Consider the following 23,008-nt stretch of genomic DNA (forward strand, 5'->3'; position numbering starts at 1 on the left):
AATGCACTTTAACTTATGCACATTAATTTTGAAGCATTAATTAATGTTGGAATTCTTGTCCCCCGTGCCAACAAGCCCACAGAGAGCTTCCAGAGATGGTGATTCCCAAAACGCAAGTTGGTTCTTTTTGGATCTCTCCTAATGTGACATTTTCTGAAAGATCATATTCTTAAATATTTAAAGTTCTGTATTTAAATACAACATTTCTAAACATGTGCAGTTCTATTCCTTTGTTCATTAAAACCTTGAAAACACCATCTCAAATAGATGATGTATGTTGACATTGTAATGGTGTCAGAAAAGAACTCACTCCAATTCAGTAAATCACATGTATACATAACCCTATTTATTTTTGTTTTCCGCACTACACTATGATTTCAGATAAGTATAAAAGCTATCACAATTGTATTTGCCAAGTTAGGCTGTATCAATGAAAAGCAGAACAGTATGTGGAAATATCCCTGAAACTCGGTAGTTTCTCCTGGCAATGGGGTTGAATTTGATGAAAATATTTACTTTCCAGAGCATTTTTATTAACTTCTGAAACAGGCTTTTTAAAACATACTATACAAGGCATATCTTGTATTTACAACAGAAAACTAGTAGTGCAAATAAGGAATGAATATTGGTAGGTAGTATTGTTATTACCCAAAATAAAAATAGTTCCTCTAAAGCTGTTCAGAAGTTGGATGTTGAAAAATAGCCAAATGGACATTCATTCAAATAGAGGCACTTCAAGAAGAAAAAGATGACAAGTTACTGGTCTGACTTTATTTATCTGCCATTATTTTCTCGGATGCTCATCTTGACTACAGCTGTTCGACTAGGAAGCTCTCTAGCTATAAATAGGAAATGTGGCAAGTTCTCTGGTTTTTTTCCCTGTTGCCTAATCTTACATTGTGTAATTGATAAAAGTAACCCTCAGATAAAACTGCCTGAAAAGATATGCTTGTTTTCTCCCATCCCAGGCCAAGACATATCCAGAAGAGTACTTAAAAAAGCTATTTATATTGTGAAGCAGATATTCATTTATCCTCTTGTGTACTTTGTTGTTCAGATTGCGGATTGTACAAAAAAAAAAACAACAGAACAAAACCCCAAACGAAACCCAAGATAAAGTCTGAAACGGAAAAAGATAATTCTTTATTCATCATGCATGCAGAGTTGTCAGTTCATTAAAGTATACCTATAATTAAAAACTTAAGTTAATTAAGTTTTTAGTTTTTTATATTCTCGTTATCATAAAAGAGAAAAAAGAACAGTCTGGAGGGATCTTAATGTCTCACAACTATTGCTGGTTGGAAAACGTCCTGTCTTCTTTTTTCTCTCCATGAAATACTCTTACTGAAGAAACCAGCACATTTTATCAAGATGAAAACTATGATGTTTTAGGCCATAATTTATACTAAAAAACAGTGTTACAAAAAATTGTTATAAAGTACTTTTTGCAAAACAACAAAACATATTGTTAAACAAAACCAGAATCTCCCATTGAAAATATGGTAGTTGTGGGAAATTTTCAACATCCTTTACTCACCACAGTAAAATTTTGTGTTTAACTTATTTTAAGAAGTAGGTCTTATTGGCTTGGGGAATAACTGCTATTGGCAGTTTTGTTTTTATCACTGGTAGCATATTTTGTTGTTCTTTGCAGTAAGCTTCTGCATCTGAAGTTTCATCAAAAATGTTTCTAATGAACTTATGAGCTCAGAGAAACTCATGAAGAAGGGATTCATGCTGGTTTCTACAGATCCTGTGGGAAAGACAGTGTTGAAAGGAAATCTTAGTTTTACAAGATCTCATTTATATACTTTGTATTGATATTCAGATTGTGATAAATCAAGAAAGGCACCTAACTTTGAATTTTCTATCTGAATGTAATCTTTACTTCCATTTTGTGTGTTAGGTGTTCTTGTCATTTTGGTTTCCAAAAACAAAAGGAAGAAAATCTATTAGCCATTGCAGAGTTTAAGTGCTCTCAAATTATTTCAAACCAAAATAGGGATGGTTGGAGAGGTTTGTCCTGTTTTGATCTGATTTTGTTTTTCTTCTTTTAAGTATAGGTCACAGCTTTTCTGAGCACAGGTTATTCACCAGAATGAAAGTATAATTTAAACCGAACTGTCAGACATATGGTTTTAGTCTTTCAGTTTCTAAAATTAATCTTCAGTTTTTCTGGAAAGTCCTCTCCCCCGCCCCATTCCTCCCTCCCCATTTATTGGGGTTTGGGGACAGGGTAGCACTTCCATGAGGAATCAAATCTCTCAAACAAGATGACCAAGGGACTTTCCAAGTCACTTTCCAAGGGACAATGGGCAAGGGTCCTGCAGTGTTGGCTTCAGCTGGATCATAAGAGGCTCCCCAAAGTGCTGTTTTGCTGAATTCTTATAATTAGCTGGCCCATGGTCCTGTCTGCCCAATGCAGCATGTGGAGGGTCCATTGCTACCAACTATTGTGAATGACTTACTAAACATCTCTATTTTCTTAATTATGTACAAAGGAATGTCCTGCGTAAGCATTTCTCCGTCTACAGGGACAGTTCCCACTGACTATTGACAAGTGTGTTATCCATGTCCAGTTTGGTCAGTTCTGCAGCAGGAACTGCCTGGGGAGTCTCTGGTCCCACCAGGTTGCCCACCCAGGATGTTAATCAGCACTTTGAAGCATCAGTTAGTGTCTGTCAGTTGGTCTAGGCATGGCAGGAGTTGCTTGCAGGAATCTCCAGGACTGAGAGTCCCACCTGGAGAGCTCCTGAAACAATTAGTGAAGCACTGTGTTGTGAAGGTGGTGAGGTAGTCAGGCAGTTGCCTCTTAAATTGGTCCATTGTCTCCAATCAGCCCATTATCTCATCTGTGCAGAGGCGAAGCAGGGTGTTCCTGGGCCACACAGGGAATTAATGACTAAGTGCACTGTATGTATGCACAGGCACATGATATCCTTGATTTCCAGCTGCACCACAATTATAACTTTAGCACAAACCTGAATTTCATCTTTATATTACATGTATAACTTAAATTCCATAGCCCTTGCTGTGGAAGGCTGCTGTGAGAGACTCATTGGAGGTAGGAAGAAATGGAATATCTCTTGCAAAGCTGAGTGTGAAGAAAAAAGGAGTTACAGAGGTGTTATTATGTAAGATACAAAATTCTCTGGTTTGACATATTAAAACATAAGCATGAAAGAGAGAGGATTTTATTTGTGTATTTCATTGTCTATTTTTATTTGTGTATCTGTCACTCCAAAATCTGGACTGAGTGCACAATAGAGATTAATTAAAATCAGAGTTACTTCAGAAAGCACTTCCTATAATAGAGCTGTATTAGTAAATTAGTTGTGACTAATAGTCTTTTGTAGATGGATTAGAGGAATGAATTAAAATGTAATCTGAAATAACATTGATAGAAATTATGTCTGATAAATCCAAGGTAACTTCTATCCTTGTCTGGAAATAGAATGCCATTATGGCATTGTGTGCTCCTACAGCAACACAGACTACAAAAACAGCTGTGCTCTAGGCTGTCCATTTTCAAAAAATTCATTAGCAAGAAGAATCAAAAGCACAAATAATGCCCACTTATCAATTAGCTGAGTCTATCATTGGATTCTACCCACCTAATGCCCTCTGCTTATGTATTTCTACCAAGGCATAAATTAAGCTAATGTCTGTACTAAGTATGTATATGTATGTGCGTATTTTCTGTATGTAATACATTTTTATCAGTATTTAAAGGGTAGGTATCATTTAATTTATTACAGCAACAATTTAGTACTACTCATCTGGTCAAAAAATTTCATCCCAAGTAATTATTAAAAAGAGCTCTGTTTTTTCAGGTTTCAGGTCTGCCTAGAGGTGAGTGAGGTGTCCCTCTTAAAAGTTACTAGTGTAGGCTATTACCCGCAGGATATTTTCCAGATTAGTTGCCATGTGAGAAATAATGCATGACATAATAATTTTATAAACATTCTGGTGGAATATAATAAATCTAAAGCAATATTAATATACACCTCAAGCTGCTACATTCTAGAAATAGTTCTAAATTAAGGTGTGACATTTCTCTACAAGCAAAGATGACTAATAAAAGTATTCAGATTGCACATGTGGAGTTTGTGAAAGACCTTTTACAAATTAGCGTTGTTTTGGACTTCTCAAATTCCATTTGCAAGCTTTCAAACTGTTTTTTGAAAGAGCATAGTGAAAGTAGTGCACTAAAAGCAGCTCAGACCATTAATTCACTATTTGAACACCAACACCAAAGTTTACTTTGGGACACATACAAAGTTTAGCTTCTTCATTGTTTCTATAGAAAGCTTTTTTAGACTGAGCACTTTTCAAGTCCCAAAAGCATCATGTATTTAGATATTGGAGGCAAGGGCGATTTTTTTGAAAGAAATAGGTTTAAAGGGAGATTTGTATGAGGATTCAGTGATTGCTTGACACATAGGATTTGGGAAGCTGATGAAAGCGTTAAGAAGTGGTATGAAGAAAGTATAAAGCTAGGAGTGGGACTAGATAAAAGATGAAATTCACTGCTATGCGAAAGGCCAGCACAAAATCTATACATCACTTAGATCTTACTTAATCCCTCAACATAGGGGTTTATATAGCTATGAACTGTTTGAAGAAATTATGATGGGGCTTAAGTGGGACTCATGCAGAGCACTGATCTTGTGCCAACTCATTGCAAAATGAGCACTTACCATATGGAGAAGGATTGTGGTGAGTCTTAGGAGTCATATGGAATATATATAATGAAATGAGAGTGCAGGTGTAGAAGAGGTCAAATGATGAAGATGTTGAAAGTATAACAGGATGAAAGGAAAAATTATCAGGAAGTATAAAGAAAATAATATTTCCAGCTGTACCTCCTTTAAGTAAATGGTAAGTTATGACTCTCCTCAGACTAACATAAAAAATGAAATTAAAAGAAAAAGAAAAATAAGGTCTCTAACACCTATCTTGTTTATACTAATCAGGGTTAGCTTTATCCTAATCAACAATCTTAGATTCAATCTGAATAATATTTCATTAGCTTTTCAGATCTACCTTTCCTGTCTAGGTCTAATTATATCTAATGGAATGTAGCTCAACTCACTATATTAAATCATTAAAAAAACCCTCATCATTTTAAATGATTATGGAGCCTTGGGAAAGAATCGTCCCTCCTTCCTCTAAGACCTAAAGGGCTTGCCCCAGATACTTGTCATCATTTTTCTCTAGCCTGTTGTATGCTTGAAAAGAAACTTAATATATCCATTTTCATTTGTAACCATCTATAAACAGCTACATAAGTACAAACATAAACATCTGTTCTAATCAATCCTTGGAGAAGGTTACTTATTTATAAAAGTCTGCATTCTCTTAGAGGGAGATATTCTTACAATTTTTTATTATACTTTTTTGTCTGTTCAGTGTCTTGCATATTCTATTATTTATAGTAGGGTTAAACCATGTATTGAGCTGTATTCAAATGGGCTATGTATGGAATTGCCAAAATAGGCAGTACCATTCACACATATTGCAAATATTAGAAATGCAGACATATATCACTTAAAGGGTGTTTGCCGGAGCGAGACATATTAAAAAAGTAAATTCAAAGAAGAAATTCAAATTATTTCAGAAATAATTAGTCCCAAGCAGATTAGATCTCTGAACAGTGGTAAGGGGCCTTTACTGGAGAATCCACAGAAGAATGTAACATACTGATTGATCACAGGCTAGATCCTGGATTTTTAGGAGAGCAGTGGGGCAGAAGTTGGTGAATTGTGAAAGATGTTTGAACATAAGATAAGCTTGAGAAAACGTTACCTCTCTTCGTGTTTTGGGTAGCTGTAAGAGCTGTGTCACTTTTTATCAAGAATTTCCAAGAATTTAAGGAATTCTGGGAAAGAGTTATAATAATAATAACACAGGTTTTATAGCTGCTTATTTATCTTTCTGGCAACTGTAGTTTTGTATATGTGTGATTGTGGTATTATGAGCCTGAAAGCATTAAGCACTAAAACATATCAATTCTGTGTTTTATGTAGTGAAGTTTGGAGACCAGATGCACATACCTAAAGAAGGAAGGGAGATATCCTACTGCAAAATTATAGGGAATCTTGACTTGAGCTTAGATGTTACATCTACCTCTGTGAAGAGGCACAGTAGTCATGTTAAGGTATTTCTGCTGAAAAATGTATTTCCGGCTCTCTGACCATTGAAGAATCCAGCTCTATCATTAAGAAAAAAAGTGGTTAATATTAGATTTCTGGAAATGTACTCTCATTTGTAGAGAAGAGCAAGAGATGATTAATATAGTCTTTTTGTTTGAGGGAAACTATTTCACAAGATAAAAGGCTGTTAAGCTAATTAACTAGGTATCAGGATTATTTTATTTGCTTTGTGCATTTTTTGCAAACTAACTCTATTGATATTTTGTTCTTGTTTTTATACTTAGCTATATATTGATGACAAGAGAACATATTCAACATGAAAAATTATACTGCAGTGGTTGGGTCTATATTTTGGAACTTTAGTATTGCCCTTTTTGGAGTCTTATAGTTATTTCCCACTTGCGTTCAATAGTGGGCTTGCAGTCAGGAGCATTGTACTTGCACAGTTTTGTCAAAACAGTTTTATCTCTAAAAGATTTTTATCTACATTAGTGGAAAAGTTCTGTTTCTGTTTAAAATTTTAATGTCATTTCTTGCCTCCCTACTTTAGGCAGTAGAAGATTATCTTTTTTTCACTGATACTTCCTTGGCAGCTGTCTATTTTTCTCCTACTGTGTAGATCTTATTTAATAAAATGTAAAGAGAAAATCCTTTAAATTATGTATCTTCCTTTTAATTGGATGATGCAAATGGGAACAATGTCCGTTTATAAAATCGTGGAAGATACTGTTATGTTATGCTACATAAAGTGCTATGTCCTGGCTACACATAAAAAGTGAATTGTTAAAGAAAAGGTTAAATGAGCCCCAATGTATTTATTAACACAGGAATATATTCTTATCTTGATTCAGAAAGATTTATTTTCCTTACTATCCTATATAAGGACATATTTTAGAACAAATGTTAATACTTGTATAAATGAAGCCATAAGATTGTACTAGTAGAGTATATCTGTGTGTACATTTCCCAGGGTAAATGTATGATGGGAGTACAATACATTGGAAAACAGTCAACATAACTGAAAACTCAGATTACGTTGGCAGTCTTCATTATTTCTTTTTTTTTTCTGTTAAAATAGCTACCGCTGGTCACAGAATTAGTGTACATACAAAATTGCCAATACAGTTAAAGTATACACATATATAACGTGCATGGCAATATATAAAGAAAGGAAGGAGAAACAATAAAGAAAATACCCTTTCACTCCTGGAAAGGAGAAAATCGGAGCTTTTCTTTCAGTTCACTCTATATTTATATGTTCTATTCAGTAATTCTTTGCTGAAAAATTACTATCAGCCTCTAGGTTAGGGCCAGGATTGGGGCCACGCGGGCTCTCGATTCCTCTCTTTTCACTTACTCAAAAGATTGTACTTCTCACTGGATGATAGGCAGGATCCCTCCTGCTTCTTCTCTGGCATCAGGAATCTCACATTTCTGATTCTCATCACCCAACTTCAGCAGGAAGAGCAGACAGTACCTTGCATGCAGTTTAGCTGTCTGAGTAGTTACTATGAGAAATCAAATCTCTATTTTCAACTTCCCGAGAGAATGCTCTAATTACCAAGCTATCAAGAAACAGATTACTTGTGCAGCTCCAATCCCCAGATTTTTTTAAAAAAACAGTGATCTACTTTTCTTGTAGAGCCAACCTATAGGGATATCTTATGTGCCTTTTGTATGTTCATGAGGCATTTTATAGTCTGAATTCCAGATTTCTGTGACGTCAATTTTAGGCTTATATGCTACAGTGTGAAATTTGGCCTTTCTTCATCATTTCTTATTGGTTCCTTATATAACATTCTGCTTGGTGCACTGAGTGTCGTAAATCCCATTCTTACTATCCAGCTATCTCCATGCCTTGGCCACCTTGCCTGGACTGTGAATTCTGTTTTTAAATTCCCTCTCATGTGTATGTCTTGATCTGGGACTCACATGTCTCTTTAATTTTACACGCCTTTTAGGTACGTACTGTTCAGCATGTGTATAAGTCATGGCAAATTCAGGCTTTTGGTTACAACTTTCATATTGAAAAAAAGATAGATTAAACAGCAGGGAGCCTAGCATTAAAGTGCTGAATTGAGTAGGTGTAAGTCAACAGAGAGTTATGCATAACATTTTTCCTGACCTTGGGAAGGTCACTTAAGTAAAAATATTCAAACCCAAGTGTTTAAGACTGCATACTTATATCAACACTTCGATGCCTGTGTATCTTAGGTTTTGTTGGCAATAGCTAGGGCTGTGAGGCACCACTTCTGACAAGTGGACTATTTATTGTAATGTCCCGGTAATAGTTTAGCTATATAATTGTATGCATGATTGTTTTTGTCTTATTATCTGATATCTGATTATCTCCTGGAAGAAAGATTTCCCCTTTGAAGTTCTCCAGATCTCTTTACCATTTGTTGGTCCAAAGTTTCCTTTCACCTCATTAAAGAGGAAAAGCAGTTAAAGAATATGAATCTTAAGGATTCAAACTATTCAAAGGATTCAATATATAGGGACAACTATATCAGCTATGTATGTGCATATTGTCTACAGCCTTCTTAACTGTTATTAGCATGGGCTTTTCCTGTCAGCCACTGTACGAATAACCTAATGTCATTTGAAGTAATACAACCTTCAAGTTTATCCATTTTCCTGCAAGTAGTCCTGGGGGTTATGGTAGGAATATGCTCCTGGAGCTAGCCTTCCATATCCTAATTTGTAGCTGATAATTTTAAATGTCACTCCTGTTGCCTCAAGAAGTTGAAAAATTCAGTACATATAAACCATAGTGCCTGCTTCCAAGGTAATGTTCATTGCATAACCATACCTTTTCCTGATAGTAAGTAGGAATTGCTTTCTGTTTTCAGCTACACACCATCTGTCCATTTAGAAAAAGGGAATATCCTCCCTACAATGGTCTGGTCCTCAGGAGATCAGTAGTTCAATTTTACATTCTCTTTTCCTGTAGGAATATTAAAATGTGTACTAAGCAAGATGCTGATCTTCACTTCTTTTTTAATATACTTTTCACATCCTCTTCAGAATTCCATTTTCCCTGATTTACTTAATTTTACCTTCACTCCCCTCTTTCTCATAATCTTATGATGACATTTTCTTTGACAAGGGGCTGGATACTCCTTCACTTGGAGACCGGCTGAGAATGTCTAATGACAGGAAAGGTTTTCTGAGAGTTCTTATAAGGCTGCCAGCACTGAGGGGATGGTTAGCATAAGCACCACTGTATTCAGCTGAAGAAGTCACAGAACAGTCATCTCTGTTGAAGATTTATTTTGTGTGGTGAATACTGAAGCTAAATCCTTTGTTATTATCTTGATCATAAAATGTTCACAGGCACATTACTTATGTTTACGCAGTTCCCCTATAAAAGAAGAATATCTGCTTTCCTAAAAGACCTTCCTTCTTTCTAAAAGTCAAAAGGAGTCACTGCCATTCTGACACTGTGCACTGAAAAAATAGATGAGGAAAAAGCTGTTATTAATTTCTATGCATATATCTGTGCACATTTTAAAAAGTGCTAGTGGCTAAAGCTTTTTTGTAGCAAGAGCCACAGTCATGTAAACACTGAAAAAATACCTTTCGTTAAAATTACAGGGAGCAATCAAAAATGTTGTTTATTTATCCTTTTGCAACAGTGCACATTCCAAACTACCAGTCTGAATCCAGGCAGTCCTACGTTCTGGAATGAGTTCAGTTTTGCAGTTCAGTGTTGCCACACTTCTACAAAAGACTGCAGGAGATCTCAGCATCCAACTATCACTATTTTTTTTCCTTCTGTTTATATATTTCTTTAAAATTATGCTTCTGTTTTAAATTATGTGAGATAGTTATTATCTCACAATTCCCAAGTTATGGTGCAATGCCATAACCTTGTGCATTTGACATTACAGTCATTTTTGGGAAGATTAATTGTCATGAAACAATGACATGTAACAAAAAAAATTTGGCCGACATAGTAGTGTCCTTAAAAGAACAGTTACTTCTGTCAAATTTACATGTATATGTTGTGGTAATTAGCAAGCATAAAAGAGGAATTCAGATGGTCAAAGAACATGTTATTTTCATGCTTCAAAAAAGTACTATACTGCTGCAGTCACTTAAAGAGACTTTTGCTGAGATACTTTGGTGCCCAAACATCCCAAGGGTCTACAAACCAAATGCTCTAGAGGCATTTTAGAAGTGCCTGTACAAATTAGGCATTGATGTCCCCCAGAAAATAATGGGAGTTTGGGCACATGCAGGCATACTTTTGAAATTAATTACCTAGTTGAATCCCTGAGTACTACAAACACCTTTGAAAATTGGTCATTTTGTTTGTTAAAACCTTCATCTTGCAACTACTTTTGCCAGATAATATCCATACTTGCAACTACTTTTGAGCAGATACCTACTAATTTCAGTTGACCTTTCTACATTGGGGTCCACAAGGGACTGTCAATGTGCAGCAGACTGCAGGGACTGAAGATATCATTTAGAGACATTCAGTGCCTGTGAGGTTCTCACACAGGAAATTGAATTGAGGTGGTAAAAATTTGGGCTGATTTAGTTTAACCATTTTAAAAGGTATTGAATCAATATTGAGGAATAATAAATAAAACTTGGTAAGAATTATGCTTTTGCTTGATTTATAAAAATTAGTATGGGTACAACTATGTCTTGAATGCTTGAAACTGAATTATCAGTGAAAAGAAAATGTTGCAGTGTAGAGACCACATTGGAAAAGACGTGGAAACACGCAGGGAAACTTGACTGAGCAAAAGAGATTTTATTCATCCCCCACAATGAATGAGTAGCTTTAACTGGCACATTTTCTCCTACCTCTTACATAAATGTTCAGAAAAAGACCATGGCACGAATTCAGTGAAATGCTTAAACATGCACTAAAACTTAAAACATGTATGTTGCCTCATTGACCTTGCTGGAACTGCTCATGAGTCTAAAGTTCCTTTCTCTATTGGGGCCAACAAACACCGCAGTTGAAGGGCAGATTAAATATAAAGGTTTTGGGAAGTGCGGTCTTCAGTGCTGGAAGTAGTGAAGAGAACTGTATGCATTAATGGTGGTTAAGCTTCTGGATGTTCCAATTTCTCTAAGCTTCCTTTTTTCAGAACAAGAAATATTTAAGTCCCAGTAGTACAGCCAGAAGAGTGTGTAAGACCTCTGTGCCAAATATTTCAAGTTTTGGGTTTTTTTTAAAACCTTTGCTTGGAATACTATTAAAAAAAAAAAAAAAAAAAAAAGAGAGAGAGAGAATTGTTAATGCAACACCAAAATTATAAATAGAATAAATTATGAGATATAACTGTTGTAAGCATTAAATCCTCTTTGATATTATGCTCACATCTGTGTCTGATCATGAAACTGTTAAAATTAAAGACAATTATCTGTAAGACAGCTAGGTTACTTTATAAAATTTAACCTCATTAGTACATGCTTTTTGAATTGTATGTCTCTACATCTGCATTATGGACTGTCTCTAAATTCCATGTGTGTGTGTGTTAAGCAAGGACTATGAAGTGTTGAGGTGTTCTTGTTAGCTAAAAAAACTACAAAAGCAGAAGTATCACAACATTTTCCAGTGTTCTTTTCGATGGTGAAGTAAATATTAGAGCTTTACATTAGCATCGTGTTCCATTAACAGCAATATAATACAATTTCCCATAACTGAAATAAAAAGGTCTTAAAATCTTCCAGCACGCAATCACTGAACACAGGTAGCCTAAGCGCCTCTCCTGAAGACTCGGCTTCTGTGTGTTGGGCTCTGTGAGGAACAAAAGGCAGCCTGTTCTGCCTTGACAGGAAAGGAACTACTCAGTGTGGGATTGCTACGCATCTGCGATGGACGGTGGCTGAGCCACTGTTTTGGTAAGACACACTTTCACCGTTCTTACAGCTACTGTGCTTCTGTTTGAGTACATTTTTTAAAAATAGGGTACAGTCCTCTCTTGGTTTTGAAAGCAAGCTACTCCTATTTCCAAGGAGCAGTGAGTGTAAATTTTAACTTTCATCTAATCCTAACTGCTTTTGAAATGTTTATGCACTGAAATCCAGAGCCCCAGTGAACATACATTGTTAACATTACCTAAGAAAACCAGTATCTTAACAATTTTTAACTTAGGTGTCTTTTATTTCTGAAAAGCTAATATCCAAACTAGCAACAGTAAAGATGTCCAGGTTTCAATGAAATATATTTCATAAATTAGCTTATCATTGCACTGATTTAGCATGCCTAGCAGGTGAAAGACAAAAACATGTGTTATCTTCCCTAGGGAACCTTCAATGAATGTCATTCTAGCTTCATATGTCTTTCTTCTCTCCCCTTCTTGAACTGATATAAAATTCTAATGTGTGCCCTCTGGTTCCATCTTCATTGAAATCTAGCAAAACCGCTGAAGGTAAGATAGTGGCAATGGTGCATGAAAAAAGGGAAAAGGAATACAGTGATTCATAGCATACTTGAAGAAAGTTGCAGTTGTTAACAGCACTACTTTTGTATGTAGACAGGTTAAAATGTGTCATATATCAGTGTTAAAAATAAAGTTATTCATCTTGGCTATTTTCTCAAAGTTCAGAAAAAAGGCAGTAAAACCTATGCCATGTGTATCTTTAAAAATTATTTCGCATGTCTCTGAAAACAAACCAATTCAGTTGCTCCCAATGGTAGAAATAGTAAAGGCAGCATTTTTACATGTATTTGCTTGGGTAATTTCTGTAGTTTTGAATAGTGATTTCTCTTTGTTGAAAAGCTTCCACATGTTTGCAATTCTCTTTTGTCCATGGACATCCGGATTACTAATATACAGTGACTTTTTTTATTTCACATTTTTCTTGGAAATTGTTATTTTGTCATTGAAAGTAGACATGGAAAACACCCAATAGATCATACCTGTCAGAATTTTAATTTATAGGCACCACGTGGTAAAAGGTGGTTCTGCAATTTAATAAATTTGCACAATAAAATAGAAAATGTAACCAAATAAGCCAAAATGATCCTGTTAAATATTGAGCAAATCAATAGCAGAAAATTAAATTAAAAGGACTTAAGACTCTGTTTCCCCACATTCACAGTAATGAAACTGAAAGCATCAATAAAAGAGTAACTCAGAAATAAAGTGCTATGACCAAGTTCTTTAGTCCTTCTCTGAAAGGTGACAGGAATATGTTGTAGCATTGGGTATGTCAAAGAAGCAGAATCTTGACCAAAAGATTTGAAGGGCCTTCACTGGAACCGTATGTAGTCTGTGAAAGTTGGTAGGTCCAATTTTACCATTCCCAACCTATACGTGTGGAAATGAGTCATCACTGTAGTAGCTGCCATGAACTTGGAAAGAGGGCTATACGAATGAAGTTCCTGCACTCCTGGGAAGGAGTCTGACTTGCAGTGCTGGCTGCTGGGCTGGCACTGACGTCATGGAAAGCTGCATGAGTAAAACCACGTGCAGCACTTTGAAAATGTAACAATGAGCACATCAGGGGAGTGGAACATCCACTGACTTCAGATGGGTAGCATCGTGCTACACAATTCATCTTCTTCAACCCCTCAACCTAAATCTTCTGCAGCTCACAAATGCAAAAACTGGTTTGGGTTTTTTTGTTGTTGTTTTGGTTTTTGTTTTTTTTTTTTTTTTTTTTCTTGCTTTTTGCAGTTATTTGTTAAAAAGCAAGGATGACTTTTAGACAGTAAATCATTGGAAAGACCTTTAAGCCACCTCATTCTTAAATGACTCATGACTGTACACAAGCGACTGTCACCTAACCGTATTTCAGGCTCACAAGACATTTTAAAATAACTGTAAAGAAATGGAGTTCTGGAGACAAATATTTTGATTACGGATATTTTCATTGATTCATCGAGCTTTGAATCAGGCTATGAAATTTTTCTTCATTAAACACTTGAAGAAAGAGGGGAGAAATATAAATTATACTGACTGCATAAAATAGATCATTAATGTGTTTTTGACAAGCCTGAGAGTCCGGTGTCATATCTGTCTGCACAGGAGACCTATCTTCTTTTTCAGACTAGAAATGAAAAAACCTACTGCAATTAGTCTTTCCATAACAGTGAGATTTTTCTTAGGTTTTTGACCCCGTATTTATGTAGCATTCAATTCATAAGTAAATAACAAAAAAGGAACAAATATGTAGGTGTGAAGGTCTTGAGTCACCCAAACCTTTGAGTCCACAATTTGTAGTGGTAACTGTGGGAGTAATCCTATAGCCCTTCAATGGGACAGATTATGTGCTTGAAGTTAAGCATGTGTTTTACAGAATTAGGGCTTTAGTTATCGGGTTTGCATTTTTATCATCAAAGTACTGTCACTTTCCATATAGAGTATTCTAGATCAAATGTTTTAGAGCTAGTAAATGGTAACAAAATATATTCTTTATAAGACCACAACGTAGCCTTATTTGGTATTGAAAAGATACAAACCAGTTTGATTTAAATCTTCTTTATAGTTAAAAAAACACGTTGGTTCTTCAGTGGATTAGTGGCTTATGTAGAAAGAAATTTTAGATAGGTAAGACAATGGGGTATGAGAACAGTGAAATATTCACATATGTTTATGTGAGCAAAACTAAGTAGATAAATTTTCACTTAATATTTAAAATTAGTGTTCCTTTCTAATATTTGTTTGCTGATTATAAATGGATCTGAATGCTTTTTTTCAGTACTACATACTGTGTATTAAATTATTTGCAAAAAGATCCCAGCCCATACTGAAAGCATTTCTGGACACACTGCAGATAGTTTGGTTAATGTCAGTAACAATAAATCCAACATATTTGGAGGCACACACTCCATATTTGTTAGATTAGAGATTCTAAATGACTGGTAATGGATTCAAGTGTGCAGCCAAATAAAGCTGCGTTACTCATAAGCATATGTACCCTCATATTCAAATGTAGAAAATCCAGTTAAGTTCCAGCCCTTCTTAGTTCTTCATTCATGAGATGATACCTTTACAGCAAAAGCAAATAAGTAAAAGTTTCTTTTACCCCAAATTAAAAAAAAACAACATTTTTTAAATATAAGTTCGAAGTTAGTCTTCCACAGATAGCCAATTAAATTATGCTAAAAATGACATTTTTAATTAAACACCAAGGTAAGCATAAATGGATTTCAAAATAATTAATCAAACATCAAAAAATTGAAACCTTTTTCTGCTTGAGCAGCAGAAATGAAAGAACCAGTCTTCAGGTCTCATAGAGATTCAATCTAATTTAATTCTCTGTCTTCTCTAAATAAACATTCCTAAAACCTTTTTTTCATCTGGGGGAATAAGGATGAGAGGGGTAATCAATATTTCTAGCATTTTAATTAAAACCGTTAGTGGAATAAATCCATTTAATTATCAGTTAATGAAATACAAGGTCATTTACCTGACAGGAACTTTGAAGGTGGATTACTAGCTGGAATAAAGTAGAAGAACCCAATGTCACAGCCATTTAGCTTCTGTCAAATTTAAGGTTAAAATCCTTTTAGACTGTTTAACCTATTCTCTACCATTTTCTATTATGTATGTCAATTGGCAAGAAGAAATACATGATCAAAACTTACCTACCTTTAATTTTTCTCCAGAGTTTCTGCTAAGTTTCTATAATTTCTTTTCCATTTTTTGTCTAAAGAGTTGCAAAATGCAAATGAATCCTGGGGTATTTCCACTTATTGCAGAAAGTCTCCTCCCTGAATGAAGTTAGCATACTGTGCTTGAACTTTGTTAGGAAATTATTAGCAATTAAGCAAATTAAACACAAAGGGAGCCAGTAAATATATTTGTTGATGAGAAATATTAAGCTTCTCTATTTTTTATATGTAGTGAAGGAAAATATATAACTTGATTACAGAGGATTTTTAAGGCTGATGTTCTCATTGCATGTGTAAGAAGGAAAACGGAAACAGAAAGGGTTCTTTCTGTGAGTATGGCAGTAAACTCCCCATGCTCCTGGTAATGTCTCAATAGGACAGCAAATCAAGTGGTGAACAAAAGTTCTGCCAGAGACACAAATAGGGAATGTCAGTATTGGCAAGCAGCAAGATCAACAGAGAAAGAAATACTCTTTCCAGGATTCCCGGACAACCATGCAAGCACAGGAAAAAAATTAACGTTTAAGTGGACTGTTCCTACTTTGTGGTAGGATTTTAAGTTCAGGGTTGATTTTATGTAATTAGAAATAGGTTATATCAAATTGAAATGGATACTATTTAGAAATAAGCTCACACTAAAAGTATACACTGCCATTTGTGAACATGCTAGAGTGCACTGCTCTACTATCTTTAAAAAAAAAAAAGTGGCTCTGTAAATGACGTGCCATGTAATATAGTGCCTATTAGTGACTGTTTCTAATGTTCCAATGTCTTTTATATTATGGCACTTTAAATGTAGAAAAATAAAATGTAGGTTTTCAAAATTGGTTTAGTGAGTTAACTTCAAAGCTGCATTCTCATACTCATTGTGCCTTTTGTACGTGTAAGTCAGATTTTCCAAATTACTCATAAAGCTCCACGAGACAAAAATAATAGTTATCATTCCAGTTCATAAAGGACATTAGCTCTGTATTTTTGCAGCCTAAGAAAAGTCATTGTTCTCAACAAAAGCACATCAAGTGCTGTGTATCATGCACATTTGCTTTTAGTAATTACAGAAGTGTTCCAGGCGTGTTTATAGTAGTGCTTCAGAACTTGTCAAACTCTATGTGGTGCAAGACTGCTCATAACTTGAGTGTGTAAGGACAAGTTATGAACTACAGACAAGGGAGGCAAAGTTTAATATCTTTTATTAGACCATCTGTTAGAGTCAGAAAAAGAACAGAAAGCTTCAGGAATGGCTCTCAGCACAATGCAAAGTAGACAGTTGTCTATGGTAGCCATGACTCTACTGTCTGCAGTTGTCTGTGTCTAAGTCATGGGAAACAAATGAAGAAGTTGGTGTAAAAGGAGTGGTAGCTAGTACAGAAATGCAAAATCCACTTCCCACAGTGAACAAAAGAGATTTGGTGTCCCCAGCCCTTACTTCCTGCAGTGGTATTGGAGAAGCAAGGCTGACATTTCAAGTTCCAGCCCGTTATTAACCAAACCCAAAATTATCCTGTTTTCCTTATGATAAAAGTGGACTACATTATTTTTAAGAGTTGTAAAATTCAGTTTTTCCTGTAACTGCTGAAAAACATTGACATCTCTACCCTTGCTTTCAAACTTTTCTTTGCTTGCAATGCCGTATCTTGATAGTTATGCTACACTATGCATTCCCTATCTTAAAAATATGTAGCATGTTGGTGTCAGGAATCCTTATCTTTGAAATTATGAGTTTGTATATATATACACATATAAAATTTTTTGTCACATGATTTGTAAGAGCATATTTTGCTTGCTTGAAATAACAATAAGAAAATTGCCATTGACTTTGGCAGAATACAACTTATCCTTCATTGTCAAGGTTTAGCCTATTTTGCTAGAGGTGCTAGAAGATTTTGAACAGTAGCACTTTAAAGATTTCACTTGGGGGGGGAAAAAAGGAAAAAAGAAACCTTTCAAAATGTCATGAACGCAATGCACTTCATTCCCTGTATGTTTATAATTCTTGTGTTACTGGAAGTCCTGAATCTTCTTTTACACAGTTGTTTACTGAAGAAAAACACTGCACTGAAGAAGGACATCATACCTGCTACATTGACCAGTTTGAGAAGTCAGTTTTTGTATTTTAAAACTGATGGGTTTAGCAAATTTGGAAGTTGCTTATTTATAATATTGTATGAGGCGTGAGTTTTTACGATGTTAGGACTCTTTTAAGCTGTTCATTTTTAATAAGAGCCTGAACAAGTTTATGTAAGGAAACTCAGAAATGGTGGCACAGGTGAATGAAGAACTGATTTTAATGTGGTAGAATTTCTGGGCCGGTTATTCCTAACCTAGAGTTTGGTATTAAAGTGGAAGCATGTCCATTTTAATTTTGTGGTATCAGGACTAATGAAGAGTATAGTGTTTGTAAAATCCATCACCCTAACTTTGGGCTCATATAGGTAGTATTGAAGTTTCTCATTGTATCCTTCTTGTTGTCCCTAGCAATAGGGAGGATTCCTTCCTAAAGTGAAAGAGTGATAGGTAGAGCCAGCTATTTCATTATGTTGCAATGATGACCTGAGGATGATTTTCTGATGGGGCTGTAGAAAAGCTGGCCTTTTGCAGAGTTATTGCATCTTCTACAGAAGAACAGGGGTTTCTGTGGCTCCTTGATCATTGTGTGATCAATACACTGTGGGTTCTCCACCTCAGGATGAGACTACCTTGATTCTCAAGGTGCTACTTAGAATCTTTTAAGCACTTTCTTTACATATTTTATTCTTGTTTCTTTGTTACTTCCCATAGGAAGAAAATATGTAGCTAAATTCAACCAAGTAAATAGGACAAAAAAAAAAAGTGGTTTTGTGGATTCATTCAGTATTACATGTAAATCTGAATAAGCACAGACTGCGAAGAACTTTGTATTCTGAAAATCACTGATATAAAAGTATTGTCACGTTGCTTTACAGAAAACAATAGTTTCCTGATCTCTATGGGTTATTCAGATAGAAGTCAGGACAGATTTTGACTATTTGTGTTGTTTCGAGTCTAGCTGTGGTTTTGCTGTTATAAAATATGGTGAATTCAACAGCATGCCATGAAAAGCACTCAGCAAAGTATTCTTTTAGCTGTAATGCTTTTTTAATTTGAGGGAGAATGGTCAAAATTCTACAATATGTCCTGCAGAATCCCACAAAATCTGGCACCAAAGAGATCAAGCATTTTCTTAGCTGGAAGCATTGTAGATTCAGTGTCTGGAAAGCCTTACATTTGAGATGTGTGTGTTACAAATATGAAACACACTGTAGGATTTACTCCCATGGAGAAAAAGTGCTTAAAATTGATTAAGTGAATCTTTCCAGTTTTAGAACATTTTTTTGTCTTCCTGTTTCTTTCATGGAAGTTGTTTTCCATTTAACAAAAAGAAACAAACAGAACCCTGATGTGACATTGATGTGGTACTTCTAGGAGCTTCAGGAAGGACATACTCTTTTCTCTGCACATGCTGTCTTTGAGATCTGCAGATATTTGGATGCAATATGAATAGAGCATATAGTCCTTTAACATTGTCCATTCCTTTCACTGCCAAATGCAGCTGAGGTTCAGAATGTGCAGAAATTGTAGAAACAGATCTAGGTTTGAACTGACTATTATTCAAGCCAACACATCCAGCATCTTATTATGAGAATTTTATAACAATAATTAATACATGTTCCACCTCTATGTATTGAGAAAGGAAATAGGAAATAAAGTGAGTGGATCAGAAATCTTTTTTGTGGTAATAATGAGGTTGTAGAAATGGAACTTACCATATTTAAAGCAAAGCTGTCAGGATCGTATGGGTAAATGTATAACAGCAGGAAAGGATTAGGAAGATGAAGGTATCTTTACATTGTTTGGAAATGTATTATTGAAATGTATTTTGAAATATACTAATGTTAGATTTTATTTAAAGATGGATTTTTAAACTGGAACTCTGCACCATTTAGTTTCACAGGCTTGGATGGAGTTTCTTATGTTAGATATGTCTGGGAACATACTATACATCTAAATAAGAATTTTAACTTCAGATGCAAGATAAAACAGTACAGAGTCATAGAGACCTTGTCTGTATCAAAGAAATATTCCTATATTTGGTTTGAAAGCATGACTGTAACTGCACTTCTTCGAGTTCCCTTGCTTATAGAGCTTGTACAACTAAATGGGACCTGCTGTGCAGGAAGGCTGATTTTGAACCAGCTCAGTTATGTCACTGCAGCTCCCCAATGACCCAAACTCCCAGAGGTCTTGATGCTCAGCAGTAAGCTTTGTGACACAGTAAGACAAAAAGGTTTGGAGCAACGGGCTAGTTCTTGAGGATGTTCAAGGCTCTGAGCAAACTCAAGAAGACGTTCAGTTCATGTTTGCAAACGTGTTTGCAGTCATAGGCTTACTTACTCTGGGGAGCAGCATGATGTTAAAATGTTATGTGTTAAAACAAGCATGATGGGAAACAAATCTAGTACTGTTGACAGGAGATTTATTTTTAAAATGCCAGCTCTGGAAAATACTGTCTTGGACTCTGCCGTAGAATTAACAGTGAGCAGTGGATCTGATTACAACTGAATTATTTTCATTTATAAAGTGACTATTTAGTACACACACGCACATATATAACATAGATATTTATAATTTTTAGACAGAAGTTTCAAAGTATTATGTGAGCTTTCTTCATATTTTAGATATTTTTAAAACATCTTTACCACCATTTTAAATGTTCAGTTAAACAAGGATGTACATTTTACATGTATATTTCTCTTTTTAAAATATCTTGATGTATTTAAAAAGTATTGATATATTGTATGATTTACAGTCTCGGAAAAAATAACATAGTCATAACTTCGCAGTTTTTGTGATGCATGAAGATCAGATTTTTTAATGTTGGTTAATGCTTTACTAATTAAAGTGTGCATGTTAATTAAAGCAGAGGCTAATGTTAATTACCTATATTAATGGAATCTCATGTAGCACCTGCCTGAAGCAATGGGTTCAATTTTCAAAATATCTCAATTAAGGCTGAAACTTTTGATTTGCATCTAGTAGGGTTTCAATTAACTGCATTGCAAACTTAAATAACACACTTAAAGGGATAATATCACCAATCACATGCAGCACAGTGGAATTGGTTGGTTCAATTATTGACTACGGCTATGAGAGCTTTCACAGTTGGTAGGTAAGTACTATGGTATTGGCAGGTGATTATTGTCTAGGGCTGTCATCACTTCTGTGGCTGTTGTAAGAGAGATGTTAAATTGCTGTAGTTGGGTCTCACTGCAATTCCATTGTTGAGGGAGACAAAAATAGAATGATGTTTGCTCACATCCAGTGTTTAATGGTGAAAATTCAGCTTGTTCCTGTGAAATAAATGACCACTGTTCCATGACATGGTAAGGCATTTTATCAAATGGGAAAGGAGCATTTGTGATAAAGTGCGCAATGTTGCAGTGTAGTTCTCAGCCAAACCAAGAGATGTGATTGTATTCCCAATCTCTGTTTCAGCCACCACAGCATTACATGTTGACATAGGAGCTTTTAATGAGCAGCTTCAGGAAGCGATTAACAAAGCACTAGAAATAGATGCAATCATGCTGATTGGAAATTCTACCTAAGCTCCATAAACAAGACCGTAATGTCCTGCTACCATACAACTTTCTATGGTAATTATTCCTGATAGCTCCAAGACTTGAACTTTTAATCTGAGCCTACTCCAATAAGATATTGATGGTTCAGTTATAATGAAACCAAGATCAAAAAAAAAGCATGCTAACTTTTGTTGCTTTGGACACACAGTTGAAGAATGGATGTAGGGTTCTGTGGTAGGATCCAAATTTTATTCGTACATCTAATGCAAAAGTATCTCCAAGCATAATTCCCATGTGGCCTCTGTGGAAACAGACCACTAGAGAGTCAGTTTTCAGCCATGCTCAGTAAAAAGAACCTGGAGTACAAGGTCAGCCTGTGGCCATACTGTCAGGATCTCTCACCTGTACCTATATATTTTCCTGCCAAAAATGTCTTTAGGCCTTAGACTATCCCACTACAGTGGGTGCTGACTATCTGTATAATAGATTGCCTGTGCCTGTTAATAAAAGCTGTAATATTCTATTGTAACACTCAGGCTTAATGCCTTCATTTTAATTAATGCTATGACAAAAGCAAAAAAAAATCTTTGCAGCATCAATCAATCTGTGTAAGGAATTTGTGAGATTAGAATAAAACCCTTTTACCAAACTGCATTTAGAATATTGTAACAACCCTTGACTTATGAGTTATCAGTTTGTGACCTCTCTTGGGTCTAGATTAATCAGTACATAATGACTTTTGTTGCTATTTTCACTTCTAACAAGCCTGTGTCCCACATCATGTTGTAAGGTCATTAGATGGTTTAGAACTCACACTTTTTTAGTCTCTGGAAGCAGATTAAGGTCTATCATAATCTGAGTGCCCAGAGTCCCCATATAGTAATACCCAACATTTTTAACAGTATAATGTTTTTTACATGTATATTGTATGGCCACAAAGTTTTGTCTTGTTTACAGTTACTGGAATTGTGCATCTTTTAATTAAAGCATTCTCTTGACAGATTTTGTTGTAGGAATTGAACTTCATATTCCTTGAGTCAATATGCATCTGATTTTAGCTGCAGAAGTCACATTTTCATGGTTCAGGTGTTAAAATAAAAAGATACATCAGGTATGCATATTATACTGTCATATGGTATTGTCATCTCAGTTATACTTCCCAATATTGTTTGAAGGAAAAAGATTAAATTCTGCAATTGTATAGTCACATGAAAATTTGTTACCCACATATGCCCTCTTTGGGCATCTACATCTTGAGAAGGGCAATTTTGCGATTCTCAATCTTTTCCTTGTGAAATTAAAATGCCCATGCCCATTTAAATATCTGTCTAAACTTAAGTAAAAATAGCCACATGTGCCCTGTTTGTTGGACTCATGGTAGCACAGAATAGTGTAACAATAAATCTTGTATTAATTTGTCGATTTTAACTACATTCTAAATGAGAAATAATACAGCACCAAACAGGCAGTACTTTGTGTAATGGTCATGTCTTTGATGAAAATCTGTTGAAATCATTGTATTTACAAGATTACTAAGCTTAGGTCTCTCTGGGTATTGGTTGGCCCAAAGGCACTTAGCCAATTAAGGCTATTGGAAAAAATGAAAGCAATCCAACCTAAAGCTTTCTGAAAGGAATCTTTAACACCATTTACTTCTCTTGCTGTATAGG

At 35.3% G+C, this 23,008-nt stretch overlaps 1 protein-coding gene across 1 annotated transcript in view; it reads left to right on the plus strand.

The window, feature by feature from the left end:
• AKAP6 (A-kinase anchoring protein 6) overlaps positions 1 to 23,008 on the plus strand; it is a 229,355-nt gene that overhangs the window by 103,713 nt on the left and 102,634 nt on the right. The window lies entirely within an intron of this gene.

Source organism: Numenius arquata, chromosome 6, assembly GCF_964106895.1.
Source record: "Numenius arquata chromosome 6, bNumArq3.hap1.1, whole genome shotgun sequence".
Lineage (NCBI taxonomy): Eukaryota > Metazoa > Chordata > Aves > Charadriiformes > Scolopacidae > Numenius > Numenius arquata.